We start from the raw sequence: 23,076 nt of genomic DNA, 5'->3' as shown, positions 1-23,076 counted from the left end.
AAAAAAAAACAAAAACAAAGACTGAAAAAAAAGCCCTCTAAAAATACCACTGTATGTTTTGTGGTCAGTATGTAAGTCTGATTTTTAATAGTCACATGTAGATGGATTTTAATTCAGAACCTGACTGCTCTGGCAAGAGATCACACCCAAAGACCTTCTAGGTCTGTGTGATCTGGCTGCAATACAAACATGCCTTTAATCCAAGAGACAGAAGTAAGCAGATCTGAGTTCAAGGCCAGCCTGATATAGAGCAAGTTCCAGGTAAAGAAAAGCTTAGGTCTAGGCTTGGTGGTACACACCTCTCTTTAATCCAAACAATGAAAGTCAAGTTTGAAAGTGATGTCTAATTGAGTGACAGAAACAGTGAAGAATCAGAAAAAGAGTTGGCAGAATAGGATATACCCAAACTCTCAGGAGAGAGGAAAGGAAAGCTACTTAAAGAGCAAAGAGAGAGAGGAAGAAAGAGAGCAGGCAGTTTTACCAGAATAGTAATGTAAAGAGAACTCAAGTAAAGATCGAATGAGCTGGAGAATGAGAAGGATCCAGAAGATTAGAGCAGATTTCTTGAGTTAGTTTGAGGCCAAGCAGAACAATTCAGAGGCCTGGAGAAATCCAAATTGAAGAAGTTAGCTGGGAGAGGAGTTTGAGCCAGAAGATCTGAGTTGAACCAGCCAGTCCAGAGCTCAGTAAAAACAAGAAAGAGTGAGTTTATTCAGCAGTAAGTCTTAGAGGCTGAAAACATTCTAGGCCTAGGGTAGATTGTTCTGAGGCTAGAAGCTTCCAGCAGTTGACAGGTTAGCAGACAGAGCCAGTGATCCTCCAAGGCAACAACTGAAGTAGGCGAATAAAAGTTCCTTTTACAATCACACATATAGGAAATAATATCCCAGAGAGGAAAAAGTTCCCTCAAAATGGGTTAGCTGAGAGAATGCAAAGACAGAGTTGTTTGCTGGGTTAATTGCACTTCTTGCTTTTCCCATCACCATGGCCAAATCCCCTCAGACATGATGTAAAGGAAACAAGGTTATTTTTGGCTCATGGCTTCACAGGGATCAGTCTCTCTTGACAGCAGCCGGAGCATGGCAGCGCTGTGCTTGAGTGGCTTTCTTCTTTCTTCCTTGCATTCCTTCCAGCCCATGAGCTGCCTACATGTTCAGGATTCGACCCTCACTCTTCCCTGGAAACTCCCTCACAGAGGCACTCCAAGGTGTGTGTGTGTGTGTGTGTGTGTGCTTCCTCAGTCCCTTAGAAGACGTAGCTCAAAAGTTAGTCACGTTGACAATGAAAATTAAACATTATTTTTAATTTCCTAAGATTTTATTTTATTTTTCCCAATCCAGGTTTTTCAGTTACCTAACATCAAAGTGAGCTTCAGGGTCAGCGTATGCCACGGAACTCCACTTCGTATCGATGCACTTTCATAAGCAGAGCTGCAAGCCGAAAGGACATAGCCGCCTTACCCATGATGAGAGAAAATAACATGAAATAGAGAAAGTGAATTTATTTACAGCTCCAGCCTAAACTGTGGAGACAGTTGTGAGACAGTTGTTCTTCATTTGCTCTCTGCTCTCCCAGAAGAAACCCTGCAATTTATGGGCTGAGAGCCAGGAAATGCACATATGGAGATTTAGCAGGCAGCCCCAGGTGGCTTTGTCTCCAGCACAGCATTGTCAGCAAGGAGCCAGAGTTGAGACTGAGAATATTCTTAAAAAATTAAATTAATCCCAATTTCAGGGTCGCTGTAATCTATTCTATTTTAGAGGTGTGTGTTGGAGCGCATTTCCTCACTAGACTTTCATTCTTTTTCTTTTTTTGAGACCATGTCTTGCTAAGTAGCTCAGGATGTCCTGAAAAGCTGAAACTTACTACAAAGCCTCGTCTGGCTTCTATCCCAAATATTGGGATTACAGGCATAAACTACATCCAGCCTAGACATGAGGGTTCGGAGAGCACGGAGTGTAAGCCATTTTGTCTCCATACTGTTCATGTCCAAGGGCAATGTCCACCCAATAAATGTATGAATTCTACTGAAGAAGACAGTAGAATTATAGATGATTAGCACCGTCCAGTAATCAGTATAATGCAAAGGTAATTTTAACAAGTACCAAAAGAAACTGGGACAAAATGGTTCCAAGAATTAATATTAGACAATCAAGAAAATTACTGACGCCAGAGATGTGCCTGCTAATTGTCTAATCTCAAGTGATGTGCCCTAAAAAAAAAAAAGCACATATAAACTACAGTAAATGAACTGAGCAGGTAGCATTTGTGTTTATTCAAATGTATGTATACCAAAAATAACTAAAGAATAAGAGACTATGAATTTGAAAGGGAGGAGATGGTATAGGAGGAGTTGGAGGGAGGAGAGGGAAGGAAAGGGAAAATAATACAATTATATTTTAATTAAATAAAAAACTTTTCAAAAAATGGAATCAGATGGTGACAATTTGAGCTGTGCGTTAAGACTTGATTGGATTTCATCACACAAAAATAAGTTCCAAAGTGTACTTTGGAACAGAAACATTGTGGGTGTCATCATTTGAACAGGAAGAAACAGAAAGATGCCCAAAGAAAAATAAGACAAATATCGTGTTGATATTGACTAGAACCAGGCGCCAGAACTTTGCTCCTGATAAACCCTATGAGTCAGCAGAAACCAAGTAAGAACATAGCAGGGAGTTAGCAGATCAAACAGAAATCTCCCTGCCTGGGAATTAGAAAGACCACAGCTGGCTCAGCAGGCTTATGGCCTGACAGTTCCCCCTGTGTTTACGTCAGAACCGTGCAGATTCTCCAGGCAACTGTCTATAGAATTAAAAAACCAACATACCAGAAAAAAAAAAAAAAGCCTCATTCAGGATTTTATAAAAGCAATGCGACTTTGGACTCAAGGGCTTTAGCTACACTTTGAGGCAGAATTTACTTAGAGTTAATGAAACAGCAGACACATGCTCTTATGTCTACTAAAAGCCAATGTAATCTACTTGTCTGCTGATGAGCGAAAACCATGGAATGTATGTGTCCTGATCGCATCTTGCATCTGTATCTTCATTTTCTATGACGAGGGAGTAGTCTTCCTCAGTGTCCCCTTACAGCCAACACTTCCTTTTAGTTTAAGATTAAAATTGCTTTGTGTGAAGTACATTTTATATTAGGAACTAGCTTTAAATAAGAAGAATTCTTCTGTATTTTCATCTGGATTTTTTTTTTCACAGTGAAATAAGTTAGTAATGTAAGAATGCATGTATTATAGTTCCTTAACCCAAATAGTTTGCGTTGGTTATAAAATATAAAACCAATTTAATTTAATAAGGGGAGAGTGAGTCGTTAGCTCAATTTCTTCAGAACTATTAAAGCTTAGACTTCTAAGGGGAGAGGTGAATATGATTTGAACTTAAAAATATGAAGTCATGGACTAGAGGGATGGCTTAATAGTTAGGAGTACTTGTTTCTTTTACAAAGGATCTGGGTTCAATTCCTAGCACTTACATGGTGGCTCACAACTATCCATAAGTACAGTTCTTGGGGTTCTGATGCCCTCTTCTGGCATCTGTGGATACCAGGCATGCACATGATGCATACACACACACAGGCAAAACATATACATAAAATAACAAATTAAGTGTAAAAATATGAATTCATTAGCCAGGTGTGGTGGCTTATGCCTGCGATTCCAGCAGAGGCAGGTGGCTTTCTGTGAACTCAAGGTAGCCTAGTCTACAGAATGAATAGCCACACAGAGAAACCTTATCTTAGAAAAAAAAATTACACACACACACACACACACACACACACACACACACACACACACACACACATTCATACCTATGTGTGTCTGAAGTCTTTCAGAACCTCATCAAGTCTTCATCACTATTTCAATGGCTGATGGTGGCGGCTATTGTTTAATTGTATTAGCTGCCTGGGATTCTCTTTGTCCTGTCTCCTGGACAAAAGTTTGCAGCCTCTCAGCTTGGTGGTCGGACTGGACTCCAAACTTTCAGTAAATCAGAACAATTACAGATCCAGCCTTTCGCCTCAGGCACTGACTGATGTTTTTGTACTTTGCATGTTCCCTACTCCAGCTAGCAGTCTAAGTTTTCCTGTGTAAACATTGCTACACAGAAGAGCAGCTAAGATGTATCTCACATTGTGTACTGAATGAAAAAAAAAAAAAAAAAAAAAAAAAAAAACAGAAAAGAACCTTATAAATATTCAGAATAATTTTGTGAAGCTTTAGTTATTTTCTCTATTACACGCATCAGAACTAAGGTCAACCATTTCCATCTGAAACCAGGCAGTTTGGGTCTGGAGCCAGCCCCATAATTCAGCTTTTGAAACTAACCCTCCACATACCTACATGCTACACTTCATAAGTTGCCTTGCCTTCGGTAGGTTATCTGAGGAAAAGTGAACAAGAAACGCAGTATAAAAAGCACTGGAAACCAAAAGTTGGCATAAAACAGTAATTTTTTTTTTTTTTACAATGAAGAAAGTCAAATGGTACTTCCATGAATAGTTAGATTCTGTGGCTTTTGAGGAATATACAAATCCACCCAGAACTTGCATACTAATTTACATTTTTTCTGAATGTTGATGCATTACATCTATATTGCCATGTCAACAAACCTAGCGTCAAAGTGTGTTAGTTAAATTCAAAGTCAAAATCAGCTTTGTTTGCTCAATAGAAAGACATCCAATCATTTCCTACTTATGTTGAAAAATTATTTCTATCTTTGAATACTTTGAAATTTGTACAATAACTACTACTCAACATACGACATACAACATTCCAGGGCCAGCCTCTTCTTTTCATATAACCAATGGCACAAGAGTAAATTTACACACTTAAACAGTGAAACACAGTAGATTAAAAGCACATTAGGACAGAGATCATTAGGACACAGGGAAAGAAAATTAAATGTGCTCATTTTCCATCTTTTTCTGAATCCCATTATATCTACATGATTCAAAAATGTTTGGTATAGTTAGGTAATGAAGGGTGGGAGAAGAGCTGGGCGTCATTTCCCTACCAAGAATGGCATGCTGAAAGCAGCATAAAAACGGACCTAAGTGCCCATAAAAGCAAACAATGCAAATTACTGATACTTTTGATAGTAATATTCGTTGCTAGAAGGAAGAACAAGAGCACATAGGAGAACACAGCATGAACCATTTGTTGTGTTAAATAAAAAAGATATATGTTTGGCTATATGACTTTTATTATCCCTATGATTATCACGGCGGTATTATCTAAGCTGCTATCATAAATAATAAGACACAGACACCTGTAAGATTTATAATTGCCCTATTTACCTTGGTCGGGGCAGATATTCTCCTTACGCTGTCTCAATATCCTCACCATCCATCTCCCAGCCCCCATCCAATGCCATCCACATTAATTCTCCTCATCTGGTCTACCTGACCAACTAGGTAATGAGGACAGGGTAGCTTTTACTTTACTTATTCCCCATAAAAGGGTTTAGGTTAGATCACTGAATAATTCTGTAAGCACACTACAGAAAATATCAAAGAAATACAGGGAAGTTCCTGGCTTCAAAGCACAAAGAGACTAATCTAAAAAGAAAGAACAGTGTACAAAAATTACAGCAAGGGCCCAGATAATCTGGTTTGTTTTTTCCTTCTCTTTGGTTATGACTCTTAGAACATAAACTATTTTGTAGTCATGTTTTCTCTAATACATGCATAATTTCCACATGGAGCTTAATCCTCCACCCCCCATGCCCAATTCGGAAATGTCGCTTCTTCATTCTAAAACATACATTTTCCTCACACTTTAACATGTCTGGAATCAGGATGCTGCTTAAGATAAAAGCAACCTGGAGTTAGTGATAAAGATGACAGTCTCTAAAGCAGTGATTCTCAACCTTTTTAATACTGTGACCCTTTCATACCATTCTTTTTGTCATGGTGACCCCCAACCACAAAATTATTTTCATTGCTACTTCATAACTGGAATTTTTCTACTGTTATAAATCATAATGTAAATATCTGATATGCAGATTATTTGATATGTGACCCTCCCAAAGGGCAGGTGACCCACAGGTTGAGAACCACTGCCCTAAATAAATCTATCGCTCCATGCATGAGAAATATTGATGTAAACTAAGCGCAAGTAGACTTAAATCTCCGCCTTCATTTCTACTAAGGAGACTCCAAGATTTCCTTAATGTCTAAAAAGATTATTATCTGTAAATAGACTTCTCGGCTAATGCTGAGCCTTAACCGAAAGTAGTTTTGTTTTGTTTTTTTTCTCTACAGACATCTAAAGCGGTGCTTAAGAATGTTTTAGCGATTAATAATAAAATGATCAGCTAACGTTGCATTATTTAAACTCACCAAAATGGCTGTGAGATGGACAAATCTCTTTCTTCACTGGATAAATCAATGATCCTTTTGGGCAGTCTCTATCCTCAGAAGTAGTTAGCCATTACAAAATAGACTACATGGCTTTTATCTTTTCTTTTTGTTTTTAAGAAATAGAAAAAACATGGATTTAAGTGGCTAGGAAAGGGAGGCTCTGGGGGAATGAAAAAGAATATGATAAACAGGCTGCATGAAATTCTCAGAGAATACATTTTTAAAAAAAGGAAAAAATTAAAATAATCAAAATGTTCACTTTATTCTCAAATTTGCATTGCATAGTTGTAAAACAGAAAGAACAAAATTAGGGTTCCTAGAAAAGAAACTGCAAAAATCTCTGGAAAAAATATTTAGCCTCTGATTTGGCCAGAAACGCTAAAGAGATGCAATGTAGTCAGAGAACAACTTTTTTGTTTTGTTTTGTTTTTCTGGTTACATTTGTTTAATTTTGTGTGGCAGCATGTGGATGAATGCATGAAGTACGCATTAAGTGTAGGTACGCATGTGCCACTGCTCCTGCGTGGGAGTCAAGACAGCTTGCAGGAATCAGTTCTCTTTCCCCAAGGTGAGTCCTGTAGACAGAATTGAGGGCCCCAACCATGGCGCAATCACCTCTACCTGCTGAGGCATATCTCCAGTCCCAGGATAGTTTTTAATAAAAGCAACTCATAGGCATGAGTTGGTACTTAAATGAATATATGGCGTGACATTCTATTAGAGATAGGGGAGCAGAGGGCAGAGCCCAATATATCAATAACACGCTACAGCTATATGGTTTTTATGGTCCCATGTATATAGAGCAAAACAACAGATTTCAAAGTGTAAGAGAAGAATAACACAGGAAGAAATGGGCCAGTCAGAACACTGCCAATAAATCGTCTACAGGGCTGGCATGTGGCTACTATCTAGATTTCACTTATATTAAGCCCCTAGCAGGAAACTGAAGTAAAATGGGACTAGGCCCTTGGTGTTAGTCTCAGGGCTTGCTCAGGCTTGCTTTCATATAATTCTTCCTCCCTCTTTATTTCGTGAGTGTCCATGACCTTCGCTTTGCACAGCCCTGCAGGGTGGCCCATCTCCTAGGCTTCAGCCTAGTCTCAATGATGCCGTTTTACTTTGTGTCCCTTCAGACCGGCCTCTTGCCACTGTTGTTGGTTTCTTGGTGTCTCACCAGGCATGGCTTTGTCTGGCCCACTAACCACGCCTATAAGTAGTTCCATCATTGGCCTTGCCTGGTTCTCACCACGTGGGATGAATTCAGCTTTAGCTGGGTCTCCTCACTGAGACCCAAAAGCTGGGAAATAATTTAAAGTGAAATCAGAAATGCAAGTAAACGTACACTTGAAATTCTAATTCCATTTGACTAGAACTCAGGTTTCACCCACAGGTTGCTCATTACTCTCAGGAGAGAAACCCCGACTCAGTGGTCAGTCAAGCAAAAGCCCATTCACTGTCAGTTCTGATTTTTCCCCAAATACTCTTTTCCTAACTAAAGAGTAAAGGAAAACTCTGATGAAAGATACTAGAACGCTTTATGTAAGAGCATCTTCTATGAAAGCTTCTGATTTAGACATTTATAGCGAAATTTAAACTCATTTAGAAATTTCCCAGTTTGAAATTTACGAAATGAAATCTTTCAGAAAGGAAAAATAAACACACCTCACTGCTTTGCTCAGTGCTTTTTTTTTTTTTTTTTTTTTTTAAGAATTGCTCAAGTTTTGATACAGACTAAGTCTCTGTAGGAATCGGGAAAAAAATCATCTATGGTAGTGTTTTAGACAGTTGGACTACATCTGGAGGGCTTCTGGGACCTCTGGGGCACGATACCTAGATACCTAGCTGTTGCAATGACACCCAGGGCAAAGAGAGCTGAAGGCAAGGGAAGAAATGAAGGCTTGCCCATGAGAAATGCTGGAGAGGCAAGCAGAGTTGCTAATGAACACCCGGAAGGCTCCTTACTGTCCTTATGCCTCAGGCCGAGAAAGTGAGTGGGCTTATTGGGTCAAGCTCTTAAGTAATTTTTCTAAGTACTCAACACTTCTTGAGTTAGTAAGGCAACCAGGAGAATAAGTAGTTCAAAGACAACTTCTTTGCCTCAAGAAGCTCAAGGTCACAGCCATGGGAGAGAAAACAGAGTCCAGATATTCCTGGACTCTTTCTGTCAAAAAAAAAAAAAGGCCAGAAGCCAGGTGTACGTGCCTATAATTCCAGCAGTTGAGGAGGTGGGCACAGAAGGACTCTGGCACATGCCTAGGTTCCATGGCACAACCCTGTCTTAAAACAGACAAAAGCGAAGCAAGCAAACAACAGGTGGAAAGTTTCAGGTTGTACCCCGGGCTTTTAGAACTCAGCCTACAGCATCTGAATCCCGCGAGAGCCAAGGTCTCGTTCTCTCTAAGTGCCAAGTGCCGTATTCCTTTGCAGCCGTTGTTGCCAGGGCCTACGATCAGAGGTGATTTTTTATTTTACAAGGAGGCAAGGCTCTTCTGACATCCTTTGTAAATACACTGTGTGTGCAACAAGGGTTAAGGCAGAAGTTGTGATTTTAACACTGGTTTCATCAGTAGCAGCTTCTGTGTGAGAGCAAGAGTTTTTACACATTTACTGACATTCATTCATGTATCTACCCAACTGATTATTTTAATAAACATTTCTTGAGCAGATCTCCAGTCTCATCAATCATTCTAGACCCACAAAAGAAAAAAATGAGTTCTTACATTGAAAAAAAAAAATCAGAGTAATCTAATATGCAATAGGTTTGATCTGAATTAAACAAACCGAATATATTATTTAAATTACCCCAAACACTGGATTTTATAATCCGATATCTGTTAAAGATGACTTGAAAACTGTCCCTATCAGAAACACTGGAAGCCATTTATATAAACATTTATTTATCAAAGTTTTCATAGCATTCTGATTGCAAGATCATTTGTAAAAATACCACTCCTGACCAATTAGGAGTTCCATCAAAATCAAAGACCAAATTTTCTCTTGAGCTAATTTCCAAGGCTTGCAAGAGGTCACTTTAACTCATTCTATTTGCTGGATTCCAAACTGACTTCCTTTGGCATATGACCCAGTCTTTGATATGCAGTTAACTTTTGACCAGTTGTATAACTGTCTTATGTCAGCCAAGCAACACATTGTTTTTACGGGAATCTCTACCATCCCGTGTAAGGCATGGGTTCCCCTTTCACTCTCGGCTCAGGCACTTCCTACTTGCCTTTCTCTTTAAGCAAAGCCTTTCCCAGTGGTGTAGCACTGCCATACATTCTCTCCAAGCAGAATTGCCATGGTGACCTATGGCATACCCTACAACAATCATGCTAACAAGCAGAGAGTGATAGTGATAGCTGGCTCTGAGGTAATGGCAATAAGGCTGTTTAGAGTCCTTCATAGAAAGAGTGGGGAGAGGGTCACCAAACCCTCCCCTGAGAGGTCAGTCCTTTCTGTTCAACTGCATGTGGTCATGGGGTGGGTACTAGAGAGCCCAGGAAGGGAGGGTGGACTGGAGAGGGGACATTTCTGTGATGAAACTTTCCTGAGTCATAGCCTGAGCTGGGGATGAGATTTTTTTGGCGCTCCAGCTGTCTTTGAGTCACCCAGGATCCTACAAGTAGCCCCTCACCCAGGTTTCTCTAAGCAACCCCTACAGACTTACTGGTTCACTAAACTGCTCTTAGATGGACTCCTTTCTTCTGTCTGTCGGCCCTGTTTGTGGTGAATACTTGTCACTCTAGGTTTCCCCACAAAAAAAAAAAAAAGAATACAGCACTCAAGACATCTTTGCTTTAGTCAAATCCCAATTTTGCAATTTCCCCCCTTAGTTTTGCATTTACTATAGTCACAATTTTACAATTTCAAAATGATTGTTTCTTAAGTCATCGTTTGGAGAACAATGACTGTGGCACCTACTGATGAATGAATGGGTAGAATATTAAATTGAATGCTAGAGTAGGCAGGTCATGGCGTTCATTTCTAAAGTGCAACTTACTGCATTATCAGAAAGAGCACTGAGTTTGAAAACCTGCCCGCATTTGATTGGGAGTCTGTACATAAGCATGGATGGACAACCAACCTGTTTACAACAAGGACCAGGACATCAGTATAGTACTTGGATGGCTTTGTAGGCCCTGAACTTAAGAGCTATTGAGAATAAACTGCCAACTTAAGAACCATGGTAAAGAAGAACTAATGTTTCCCTAGCTTCATGTAGAGTTACAAAAATTAAACAAACAAACAAACAAACAAACAGAAACCAGCGCTCATCCCCTTTAGGTCACCTGTATCAGTACGGGTTACAGAAGCTAATAAAATTTCCAATTGTTAGGCCAGTGGTTCTGAACCTTCCTAATGCTGCGACCCTTTAAGACAGTTCCTCCTGTTGTGGGGAGACCCAACCATAGAAACATTTTGTTGCTACTTCATAACTGTAACTTTGCTACTATTATGAGTCATAACACAAATATTTGATATGCAGGATATCTGATACACAACCCCTGTGACAAGGTCATTTGACCACCCAAAGGGGTTGAAGCCCACAAGGAACTGCTGCTGCTTTAGGCATTTCCGAGTTTAGAACCACCTAAAGAATGCACGTTTTATCAATCCCACTAAGGAACTGGACACATTTTTTCCACAATTTTGTGAAGGTTTTGATTTGCTATCTACCAAACACTGATTACCCAGGAAACCATTAGGATGCAGCAAGAGTAGCATCTACTTGAAGCAACTGTGCACAAAAAACCACTAAAGGATGCTCACTGATCAATGTGGTAATAAGGTCAGAGTAGAGACAAGCTGCCCCAAGAGGGCCATCAGTTCCTGGGATGGGAACAGCCTTTTCTCTGTATTCATTTCTCAGCAAAGTGCACTTCTGGAATATAAGAATCCTACTGATAAACATGTTTTTCACTGTCCTGAGGAAGGGATGCAAAAAGATCATAAGGAATTATCTATTCATCTACAAATTATACTATATAATTTTGATATAAACAGCTTTAAATAAACACCTATGTACATGCCATTCAGACTTGTGTTGGATAACTGAATATGTACTGAAGCACCCCGTTTTGGGAAAGGGTGTGTGATTAGTCATCCACTGACCACAGAGTCTAAACACTAAAACTGGGTTTGTCTAATACTCTACCTGTTTTCTACATAAGACTGAAAGCCCACTCTAAACGTACATTACAGACTGTTATCAGCTCTCTGCTTAACCCTTCCCGTCACAGTAAACAAACCTTCCAAGAGCCATCACCATCTTTATTTGTTAGAAGGCTCTGTTGGAAACATGAAAGAATTCTTTTCATTTAATGTTACTTCTTTGTAATCCATCTCAAGTCATCTCAAGTCGAGAATATTTATAGTGCCTGGAAGATAATTCTCTAGAACCCCAAACTGTCTCTTTCAGTGTATTTCAAAGTCATATTCTAGTGAGCTCTTTAAGATGCTAATGGATGAGGTGAGACTCTCAGGTAAGACTGCTAGTTCAGTGTCCATGAGTAGCTTTTACACAATTTCATCTCCGAGGCAGAAAAACAAAACAAAACAAAACAAAACAAAAAACGCATTTTAATTTTTTAAAATTCTAGAATAGCTCCTTGTTAGTGAAAGTTTTATACTGTTTAGACTTGTAAATTTGGACAAAATCATCCCTCTTCCATTGCTCAGGACATAGAATATTAACAATTACCAAATCTTAAATGCCAAAGTATTCAACATTTTGCAAAACTAGGTGAATAAGCAACCTCCTGCCTTGCTGCTACCCAAGTAAAGACCCATTTGGGAAACTAAGTATTATCACTTCTAAATTGCTTCAATTTGAAGCTCGTAATTGTGTCCCTCTCAAGCTGGAACTAATTAAGAACTTCCGAGGCAGTTGCTCATAAGCAGCAAAGGATCTTGCCAAGCTCTCCCTTTTTGCTAACACCCAGGTCATACTTTCTTTTCATATATCAGCGTGGATGAAATAGTAAGATTCAAACAATCAGATGGTAATAGTAGCTTGCACCAGTTCCAAAAATGTCAAAGTCCTCTTTAGCTAAGCCTTGTAACAAAAGGAAAAAGAAAACAAATCAGGTGAAGAGGTAGAAAATTATGAACCAACTCTTTCTACCTATATCCTTCTTTCATGTGGTCTGTCTGTCTACAGCCTATTTGACATGAATCTTGTAAGTCTTTTTTGTTGTGGTTTGTTTGTTTAGTTTCTTTGTTCTTAGAAGACAATGTTTCTCCTGGACTCACTTTGTAGACCAGGTTGGCCTCAAATTTACAGAGATCCTCCTGCATCTGCCTCCTTGAATGCTGGGATTACAGGCATGCACCACTACACCTGGTTTTTAGTAAGTCTTAATACCTCTTTTTAAAGATTTATTTTTAGGCTGAAGAGATGGATCAGTGCTTAAGAACACTTTTTACTTTTGCAGAGAGCCTGGGTTCAGTTCCCAGTACCTACACAGTGGTTCACAAACATTCAAAATTCCAGTTCCAGGGGATCTGAAGCCCTTTTTGACCTCAGTGGGAACAAGGCATGCAGGTAGTACACATACACACAAGCAAGCAAAATACTCATATATAGTAAGTCTAAGAAGAATTTTAAAAATATTTTTTATTAATTAATTCGATTTATATCTCAGTCACAGGCCCTTTCCTCCTCCTCCTCCCAGTCCCCCCTCCCTCCCACATCTCTCTTCTCCTATTCCTCAGAATAGGGGAGGCCCCCTACCCAGACACCCCAGCTCATCTATTCACATGAGGGCTGAGTTCATCTTCCTCCCCTGTGGCCTGGTAGGGCAATCCCAACAGGGGGAAGTGACCAAAAAGCAGGCAACATAGTCCATGTCAGAGATATCCCCCACTCCCCTAACTAGTGGGTTCACATTAGGCCTAAGATGCCCATTGGCTACTTATAAGTAGATGACCTAGGTCCAGTCTATGCATTGTCTTTGGTTGGTGCTTCAGACTCCATAGGCCCCTCTGGGTCCTGGTTGATTGGCTCTGATGGTCTTCTTGTGGAGCTTTTGTTACCTCTAGGTCCATTTATCCTTCTCCCCTCTTTTCCAGTAGACTTCCTGTGCTTTACCCAATGTTTCGCTGTGAGCCTCAATATCTGTTTCAAACTGTTCCTGGGTGGAGCCTCTCAGAGAATACCCTTTACCTAGACAAGACTCCTAGTTGATGCAGGAAATTATCAACTCACCCACAAATATCTCAATCCAAAACTTACCCTGCCTACAAGACCTGCAGGGACAAAGATAGAACGAATAGAACAGATTGAGGGAGTGTCCAACCAATGCTGGGCCCAATCCTAAGACCTACCTCATGGAAGAAAGCCATCCCCTATCACTATTAATGATGGTGATAGAAAATTTTAAAAGATTATCTTTTATGAGCATATGTAAGTGTGTGTGTGTGTGTGTGTGTGTGTGTGTGTGTGTGTGTTGGGTGGTGGAGGATCGGTGTATGCACTGTCCAAAAAGGAGCACCAAATCCTCCAAAGCTGAGTTACAGGTGGTTGTGAACCATCCAACATGGGTACTAGGAAGGGAACTTTGGTGCTTTGGAGGAGTAAGGAAGTGCTCTTAATCACCGAACCATCTCTGTAGGACTGACCCTAGCAAATCTTTGTAAGAGTAGCCTCTAAACTCAACCACAAGAAACATGACGCTGACACACCTGCTTCTCCACTGTGTTTCATGAACAGTGTTGCAACACAATGACAAATTCAACAACACCCAATAACTCTGGTCATTGTTAAGTACAGTTAGGGAGAAGCTGGGATATGTGATCCACCCTGCCTGGTTTTCTTTCTTTGCTTAGGTAAGGTTAAATGCTGTCATTCTCATATTCTTGAGGATCCGTTTTACTCCTGAAAGACCCATGTCATTCTTATCCAGAGGTAAAAAGGCTGTCTCAATTTCAAAGGATAGGTTCTAGATATTTTCCGATAAAAAGGACAAAGGACCTCGTTACTGCTGCCAGATTGTGCTGTTCATGGCTCTTTGTCAAATTTGTTCACTTCCTTTGATGGTATACAGTGATATTCTCCTCTTTCTCTTGCCATCTGCTACTCATTTTATTCTATGTTTAAAAGACATGCAGGCAAAGAAGGACCAGGACAGAGTGGCTTCACAAAGGCTTGAACTTGAATCTATTTTGTAAGCAACCACACAGTTTTATGTATTCTCCTACAGCACAATGATTAAGGCCGGCTTAATCATCTAGGAAGCTGCACTGCCCAGCTGGAATGAGAGCAATGATATAACTGTAAATCTTCTCGTGGCCTCATTAAAACAATAAAAATAAAGAAAAATATCCGAAGAAATAATTTTATGTAGCAAATACATTACAAATAATCTCATTTTAATAACTATGCAGTATAAAACTTGACATTTTTCAGATCTTTTTTATTTATTTGTTTTTGTGACAGGGTCTCACTCTATGTAGCCTTGGCTGTCCTGGAACTCAGTATGTAGATCAGGATGACCTGAACTCACACAGACCCAACTGCCTCTGCCTCCTGAGGTCTAGAAATTAGAAATGTACCACTACCAACATGTCCACCTAAGATCTTTTTTCTTAAGTCTAGAGTGTCCAGCATTTTTCTTGCCATTCGTCCAGTTTGAGCTATCTACATTCCAAGTACTCAGTCATCACAGGTGTGTCTGGTGGACACATTTAACAGTGGCCCATATTTTGAACATATTTTTAGAAATATATTATATATTAAAAAAAAAATCCTTGTAGCCCATGGTAGCTCAGTATCCAAGTGGGTTACCTAGTAAGGGGAACAAGGACTATTTCTGACATGAACTGAAAGGTTGGCTCTTTGACCCTCCCCCGCCCCTGAGGGAGAAGCAGCCTTGCTAGGCCCCAGAGGAGGACATTGCAGCCAGTCCTGAAGATACCCGATAAGCTAGGGTCAGATGGAAGGGGAAGAGGACCTCCCCTATCAGTAGACTTGGAAAGGGGCAGGGAGGAGATGAGGGAGGGAGGGTGGGGTTAGGAGGGAATGAGGGAGGGGGCTACGGCTGTGATACAAAATAAATAACCTGTGATTAATATAAAAAATAAAAATTATATTAAAAAAATCTTTATAGAAAAAGTAAAAACTTAAAATTTCAATCCTGACACTTTTTGTTTGTGCCTTTTGTAGAATGCATACAGGATCAGTAGTTAAAAAACAAAAAACAAAAAACAAAAAACAAATGCTGGAAAAGGAATATACCCATTAATCCTGAAATATTTAATCCTGACGCTTTCAAGCCCTGTGACAAATGAAGCCAGACTAAAAACCAGAGATATAATTTGCTCGCTGTGGTCCCTTCTGAATCAAATAAGCATTGTTGACATTCAGAAAGCATGCTGTAGTAGTGAAAGAATCAATCTTGGCAGATCTGTCATTTATGATTTGATTTTCACAGAACAACTTACTTAAAACTGTTTCTGAAGTCAGGATTGGATTCCAAGTGTGTGTCTAGACTTGGAATTCTATTTGGTTTTTTTTTTTTTTTCTCCCTGTTCACTGTGATTTTGGCCAGAAAAATGTTTTAAATTCTCCAGGGTTCTACTATAAGTAGTACCTTAAAAGCAATGTAAGAAACAAACAAACATAGCTCTCTCCCAATCCCATGTGAAATGCAGAAATGCTAAAATATTCAAGAACATATGTATTAGTTTCAAAAGACCTTCTACTCCTGAAAATCTCTTTGTTGTAGACATGGTGGAATGACATTTGGTGGGAATGATGGAAAAAGGAATCCTTGTCCATACCAAATGTACCATATAAAAGGGGGAATTGGCAGAATGAATCAGGGCCACCCTGTGACAATATAATAAGAGGTGGAAACATATCTCATATTCTTTGCAGCATTTATAGCATTCAACAACTTCCCAGTAAAACCTGAGCATTTGAGTTATAACATTGAGTTATAACCCGAGTTATCCAGAGAATAAGGGTCCAAGTTCCAGGTCAGCCCATGGCCCTGCAGACTGAGGACTCCATACACGCATGTGCCTTGGATAGGGGAGGGTAATTTAAATATTCATTACTCCCAATTACTCAAAAGGAACACACATGAATTCAGAACCACAAAATCCTATTTATTGTTTATGTCTCATGAAATTGAACATGATCCCACTACATTTTGATTGCTACTACAACAGATGGACTCAGTAGTGATGCTTAAAACAACACGAAGTTATTTTCTTACAGATCTGGGGGTCATAAATCTAATGCAGGTTTCACTGGGCAAAAGTGAACATGTCAGTACAGCTGTGTTTTTCTTGATGTCAAGGGGAGAATACATTCCTGCCTTTTCCTGTCTTATCTACTCATCAGTTGCTGCATAAATTAGAGCCTCCCTATTTATTGATTAGCTGTTGTAGGGGAGTACTGTTAATCTTTTACAGTTCCTTTTATATTCTAAAAATTAACCCCCTGTCTGATGTGTGGTTGGCAGATTTTTTTTTTTACCCATTCTGTGTAGATACTAGATTTTCAAAAGGTATTAAACGTCAGCATTCTTACAGCTTCATATTGTGGTTGTGTATATTCACCCTTCCTCTACTTCCCTTCCTTCTCTTCTTACCCCTTTTCTTATCATTAGTTTCCTTGATTCTCTTAAACAATTTAACTTCTAATTTTGTTTAATATATGCACTCATGATTTCATGTGACTATCTATCTATCTATCTATCTATCTATCTATCTATCTATCTATCTATCTATCTATGAATGATGGCTATTCTTGTTTGTCAACTTAACTACATCTGGAATTACCTAAAACCCAAGTGGCTGGGTATATCTGTGAGAGATTTTTTTTCTTAATAAAATTATTTGAAGCAATGTCTCAAATTTTTACCTACTGTAATGTTCAGATTTCTAACACAATCACTTTCTGTGAAAAGGTATCTTTCAAAAAGTTAAACTGTCTGTTGGCCTAAATGTTTGGTGCTGAATCCCAATTCAGACAATTCAGTGCTGCTACTGAAGGAAGAGGTGGGAAGAGTCTAGAAATACCTTACTCTCATCCAGAGGACGAAGCTCATTTGTCCAGGAACGGGCACGTGTTACTTCAGTGGAAGCAGAGACTTGGGGAATTCACAGAGGGAACAGAATATTGTTTCTTCAGGCAAGACTAATAATGTCTATCATGCACCAGGTACCTAACAAGCTGTTAATCCTTTGCATTTGTTTTCCTCACAAGGGTTAGTTATTTCTAACTAAAAGATAACTGAAACTCAAAGAAACTGAGCACATAACTAGCCAAAAGTAATTCACCTGGTACATTTTATAAAGCTATGCTCACTACAAAGTCTCCCTTCACTGCAAGTAAGCACCGTGAGCCCTCTTGGGTCTATGAAATACTACCTTCAAATACAGAGGCTTGAAAATTGGTAAAGCCTTCCAGTGGCCAAACCATTTGTGGTTAAGGGTCATTCAATTAAACAAACTTACTTTAATATGACTTAGTTCCTAGATTATAATCTGTCTTCAAAATCTAAATAGGCAAAATCAAACCTCTGACATTCCTGATACTCACCAAAATCATTCAGTCTTCAAAACTCAGCTCAATTAATACCGTCTCTGAGAACGTAGCCATGACAACACCAGTCAAAATCAATTTTTATTGTTTCAACTCCCAAGGCAGTTTTATCATCACTGTACCATGGAGAGATGAAAATGACTAAGGAGACTTGAAGGGATGAGATGAAGGAAAGAACTCCATTGAAAGAAGACGCCTGGGGAGGGATGTTGGCAGAGGAGGCAGCTAAGGGGCACCTGTGGTTACTGAATGTTGACAGCACACATTTCGGACCCATGTGGGAAGGAGAAGAAGAAGGAGGGTGTGCACAAGAAAACTGTCATTCAGGAGTAGCCCGTAGGAGAAGGGTGAATGTACCCTTACATAGCAAGTTCACTGTGACTTATAAACAGTAAGGAATTGTTTTTTGAGAAAAACCCAAGCATAAAAAAAAAAATGAGTGGTTTATTGACAAACCAGGTGAAGCTAATCAAAATCCTAACATGGCCCCTAATACTTCCCTTACAGCCCATAAAGTATAGGTGTGGTGATGTTAATAATAAGAATATGCTGGACAGTAGATCTCTACAACTCGTTTTAAAATGTCACAAGGTACCAGAACATTTCTCAAGGTCAGAGGCATGTTCATCATTGTAATAACAGCAATGGCTCTCTGCATGTGTCCAAACACTGTGATATCACAGGGGATGCAGCAAATGTCTGCCTTCAGTTGATATTGCGATTATCAATGAATAGAGCTGAATTTAAAAGAATCGGAATAGATATATTAAACTGTGTTCTGGTTGAAGTGAATTTACTGGGTCTTTTTAGCATGGAAGTACCTATCATTACAAGCTGGTAAACCACGATCACCCTTGTGCTTTCTAAATGAAAATACGAGCATCAGCAATATAATGATGCTAGAAAGGGGCAGATTTAGGAGTCTCCTTATAAAATTTAAATCCGATCCCAACATAACCTTCTGTCTGCAAAACAGAAGACATGAATGCTAACTAATGGGCGCCCTTGAGTCGGCAAAATGGGTCTAGGATAAGCAACTGTTTCATTTGCTTTAGCTCTGAAAGCCCCATGTCATGTCCCTGAGAGCCCTGTGTCTTGGTCAACTGACATGGTAAATTACTCTATCTAAACTGAATCTCACTTTACTTTTAGTATCTATCTATCTATCTATCTATCTATCTATCTATCTATCTATCTATCTATCTATCTATCATCTATGGTGTGTGTGTCTCTCTCTTTCTGCCTGTCTGTTTAAGTGTAGGTATAGGTGAGCCATGGCAAGTCAGAGAGCAGTTTTCAGGAATCTGCTTCTACCATCTGGAAAGAGATTAAGGCAAGGGTTGTCAGGCTTGGCAGAAAACACCTTTTCCCACTAACCATGTTTGTCCTGAATCTCAGGTTTAGCATTCACCTACCATCCATGTGACCTTGCTCAGGCACTTTATGACTTTCTCAGTTTGCTCATGTCTAAATGGATACAATAATAAATATACCAACCACAACTAGGATAGTCTGAGAAATATGTAATTAAGGTGCATACCGCTCCATCAACATTTAACATTGCAGAACCTAAAATTTAAGGTTCTGACACTAGAAGTGATGAATCTGTTTTGCAGGGATCCTGTGAGGCTTAAGGATTCTTACATTGTTCTCTTTCCTAGTGTGTAATAAGAAAAACACAATGTATATTGAATTAATATTTAATATGCTTACATAAGAGCTTTATACATCCTCAAGATATAAAAATATGAAGAAACAGAAACAGAAAGACTGAACTATTTAAATATCTGCTAAGAGATGAGGCAAAAATTGAAAAAAAAAAATCCAGACCATATACTGTGTGACCCATTTGGCAGGAAATATATTGTCCTTCCACACTGTAGAAGCTAAAACAGGCTCAAAACATGATAGGTAAAATTTTCTAGGCCATAATATCCCAATGGCATTTCACTGAGTCTCTTGCCTAAGAAACACTGAATGTTCCTAGGGGGGGAAAGTGCCAGTGTATAACCCTTTGTGTGAAGATGCTGTCTCCCCAGAACCTCCTGGACACTCAGAGAAAGCCTGGCTAATACTGGCTTCATCCCGGGAGAATCTACTTAGCATCACAGATCCACAAAGCACTTTCTAGACGGTTGTGAGCCACCCTGTGGTGATTGGAATTGAACTCAGGACATCTGGAAGAACAAGCCAGTTCTCTTAACCTCTGAGCCATCTTTCCAGTCCCTAGAAAGCAACTTCTACTTTGATACATTGAAACTCAGTTACACACTTACAGAATTACTAGAACTGTCCATATCCATTTTATGTCACTCTACGTATACCACACACACACACCTCACTGTGCATCTGACAGGGTTTCACAGTTCTAGAAAACAGCTGTGGCTTAGGGATATGAGAAAGTAAGTTCGGTTAAAGAAACAAAAGGAAGGAGAGAAAAAAAAAGACAGAGAAAAGCGAGTCTTTGCTGCATAAAGTCAAAGAATATTAAGTCAAAGAATGCTTATTAGGCCTTCTTGTATTCTAGTCTCTGAGTCCATTTAAGCCTTGGTGTTTTGTTTCAATTATGTGATTGTGTGTCATGGGATTTCTGGTGTCCCCGTAAGTCTTGTAATCATTAGCACCATCTCAAAAGCCGATGTGTGGAATGTGAGCAAATGTGATGTAGGCAGGTTGAGGTCATGCTTACATTTGAAAATTCACTTTGTGGATATTTCAAATAGAAAAAAAAAAGTCTGTTCATCCACATAAGTGTGTACTTGCAATAAAAAGTCTGAGTCTCAATGAAAGTTTGGCATGCGGGATGTTTTCTAAGTACTTTGGTGCTCAGCTCATGTGGAAGAAGTGAGGCTCACGTTACAAGAAAGTGAACTACAATGGAACCCATATCAGCAGCTTAGAAGGCAAACACTACAGGCCTTCAGCATCATTCCAATTTCATGGCTCACCTCTGCCAGCCATGAAAGCAGTCGCTCAGGCATTGACACGAGTGAGTCCTTGAAGAGCTGGGTTCAGTTTATCAGAGTACATGAAGATGTTTGTGGGCAAGCAGATCTAAAAAAATGTTATATTCTATAAAAACATTACCTTGTATCCTCTATGCTTGGCATGGAGAGGTGATAAAAATAAAATGTGACATTAGTGACCTACCCTTACTGAAAAATGAATGAATAATATCAAAGCAATAGAGGTCTTTTTATAAATCAGATGTAATAGTTTAATAGTACTTCACTTACCCATTTCAGAAGCTATCTATTTATATAAATTATGTGTATATGATCTTTTTCTGCCTCAATACAGTCTTCAAACAAAATACACAAGTTGTTTTCTTATTCGGGGGAAGCTAGGGGAAAAAATCTACTGTCTCCTTTACCTCTTCATCATCAAGTACGAAAATGAATGGTTTTATCCCAGATTTTATTTCCCATTTTCCTCCCAATAGAAAGGTCCGCTGTGGCAAAAATATTCAATAAAATACTTGCAAACCGAATGCAAGAACACATCAAAGATATCATCCACCACGACCAAGTAGGCTTCATCCCAGGCATGCAAGGGAGGTTCAACATACGGAAATCCATCAATGTAATCCACCACATAAACAAACTGAAGGAGAAAAACCACATGATCATCTCCTTAGATGCTGAAAAAGCATTTGACAAAGTCCAACACCCATTCATGTTTAAAGTCTTGGAGAGATCAGGGATACAAGGCACATATCTAAACATAGTAAAGGCAATATACAGCAAGCCTATAGCCAACATCAAACTCAATGGAGAGAAACTTAAATCAATCCCACTGAAATCAGGGACAAGACAAGGCTGCCCACTCTCTCTATACCTCTTCAACATAGTACTTGTAGTCCTAGCCAGAGCAATAAGACAACTAAAGGAGATCAAGGGGATACAAATCGGAAAGAAGAGGTCAAAGTGTCACTATTCGCAGATGATATGATAGTATATATGAGCGACCCCAAAAATTCAACCAGAGAACTCCTCCAGCTTATAAACACCTTCAGCAAAGTGGCAGGATACAAAATCAACTAAAAAAAATCAGAAGCCCTCCTGTATACCAAAGACAAAAGGGCCAAGAAAGAAATTAGGGAAACAACACCCTTCACAATAGCCACTAATAACATAAAGTACCTTGGGGTGACACTAACCAAGCAAGTGAAAGACCTGTTTGAGAAAAACTTCAAGTCTCTGAAGAAAGAAATTGAAGAAGATATCAGAAGATGGAAAGATCTCCCATGCTCATGGATTGGAGGATTAACATTGTGAAAATGGCCATCTTGCCAAAAGCAATCTACAGATTCAATGCAATTCCCATCAAAATACCAACTCAATTCTTTACAGACCTTGAAAAAAAGATTCTCAGCTTCATATGGAGAAACAAAAAACCCAGAATCTCCAAAACAATCCTGTACAACAACAGAGCATCTGGAGGTATCTCCATCCCCGATCTCAAGCTGTACTACAGAGCAATAGTAATAAAAACTGCATGGTATTGGCATAAAAACAGAAAGGAGAATCAATTGAACTGAATAGAAGACCCAGAAATAAACCCACACACCTATGAATACTCGATTTTTAACAAAGAAGCCAAATCCATTCAATGGAAAAAAGACAGCATCTTCAACAAATGGTGCTGGTCCAACTGGATGTCTACATGCAGAAAAATGAAAATAGAACCAATTTATCACCCTGCACAAAACTAAAGTCCAAGTGGATCAAAGACCTTAACATAAAACCAGATACTCTAAATCTGTTAGAAGAAAAAGTGGGGAACAGCCTAGAACTCATTGGCACAGGAGACAACTTCCTGAACAGAACACCAACAGCACAGGCTCTAAGAGCAACAATCAATAAATGGGACCTCATACAACTGAAAAGCCTCTGTAAAGCAAAGGACACCGTCATCAAAACAAAACGACTGCCTACAGAATGGGAAAGAATCTTCACCAATCCTCTATCTGACAGAGGACTAATATCTAGTATATACAAAGAACTAAAGAAGCTGAAAAGCAGCAAGCCAAGTAATCCAATTAAAAAATGGGGAACAGAGCTAAACAGAGAATTCTCTGTAGAGGAATATCGAATGGCAGAAAAACACTTAAAGAAATGTTCAACCTCATTAGCTATCAGGGA

General features: G+C 39.2%; 1 protein-coding gene across 2 annotated transcripts in view; it reads right to left on the bottom strand.

Moving 5' to 3' along the window:
* The window catches only part of Pde4b (phosphodiesterase 4B), a 516,183-nt gene that overhangs the window by 277,398 nt on the left and 215,709 nt on the right, over window positions 1-23,076 (bottom strand). The window lies entirely within an intron of this gene.

The sequence above is a fragment of the Psammomys obesus genome, unplaced genomic scaffold (assembly GCF_907164565.1).
Source record: "Psammomys obesus unplaced genomic scaffold, mPsaObe1.curated_primary_1811, whole genome shotgun sequence".
Classification (NCBI taxonomy): domain Eukaryota; kingdom Metazoa; phylum Chordata; class Mammalia; order Rodentia; family Muridae; genus Psammomys; species Psammomys obesus.
This window is presented reverse-complemented; position numbering and strand designations above follow the sequence as displayed.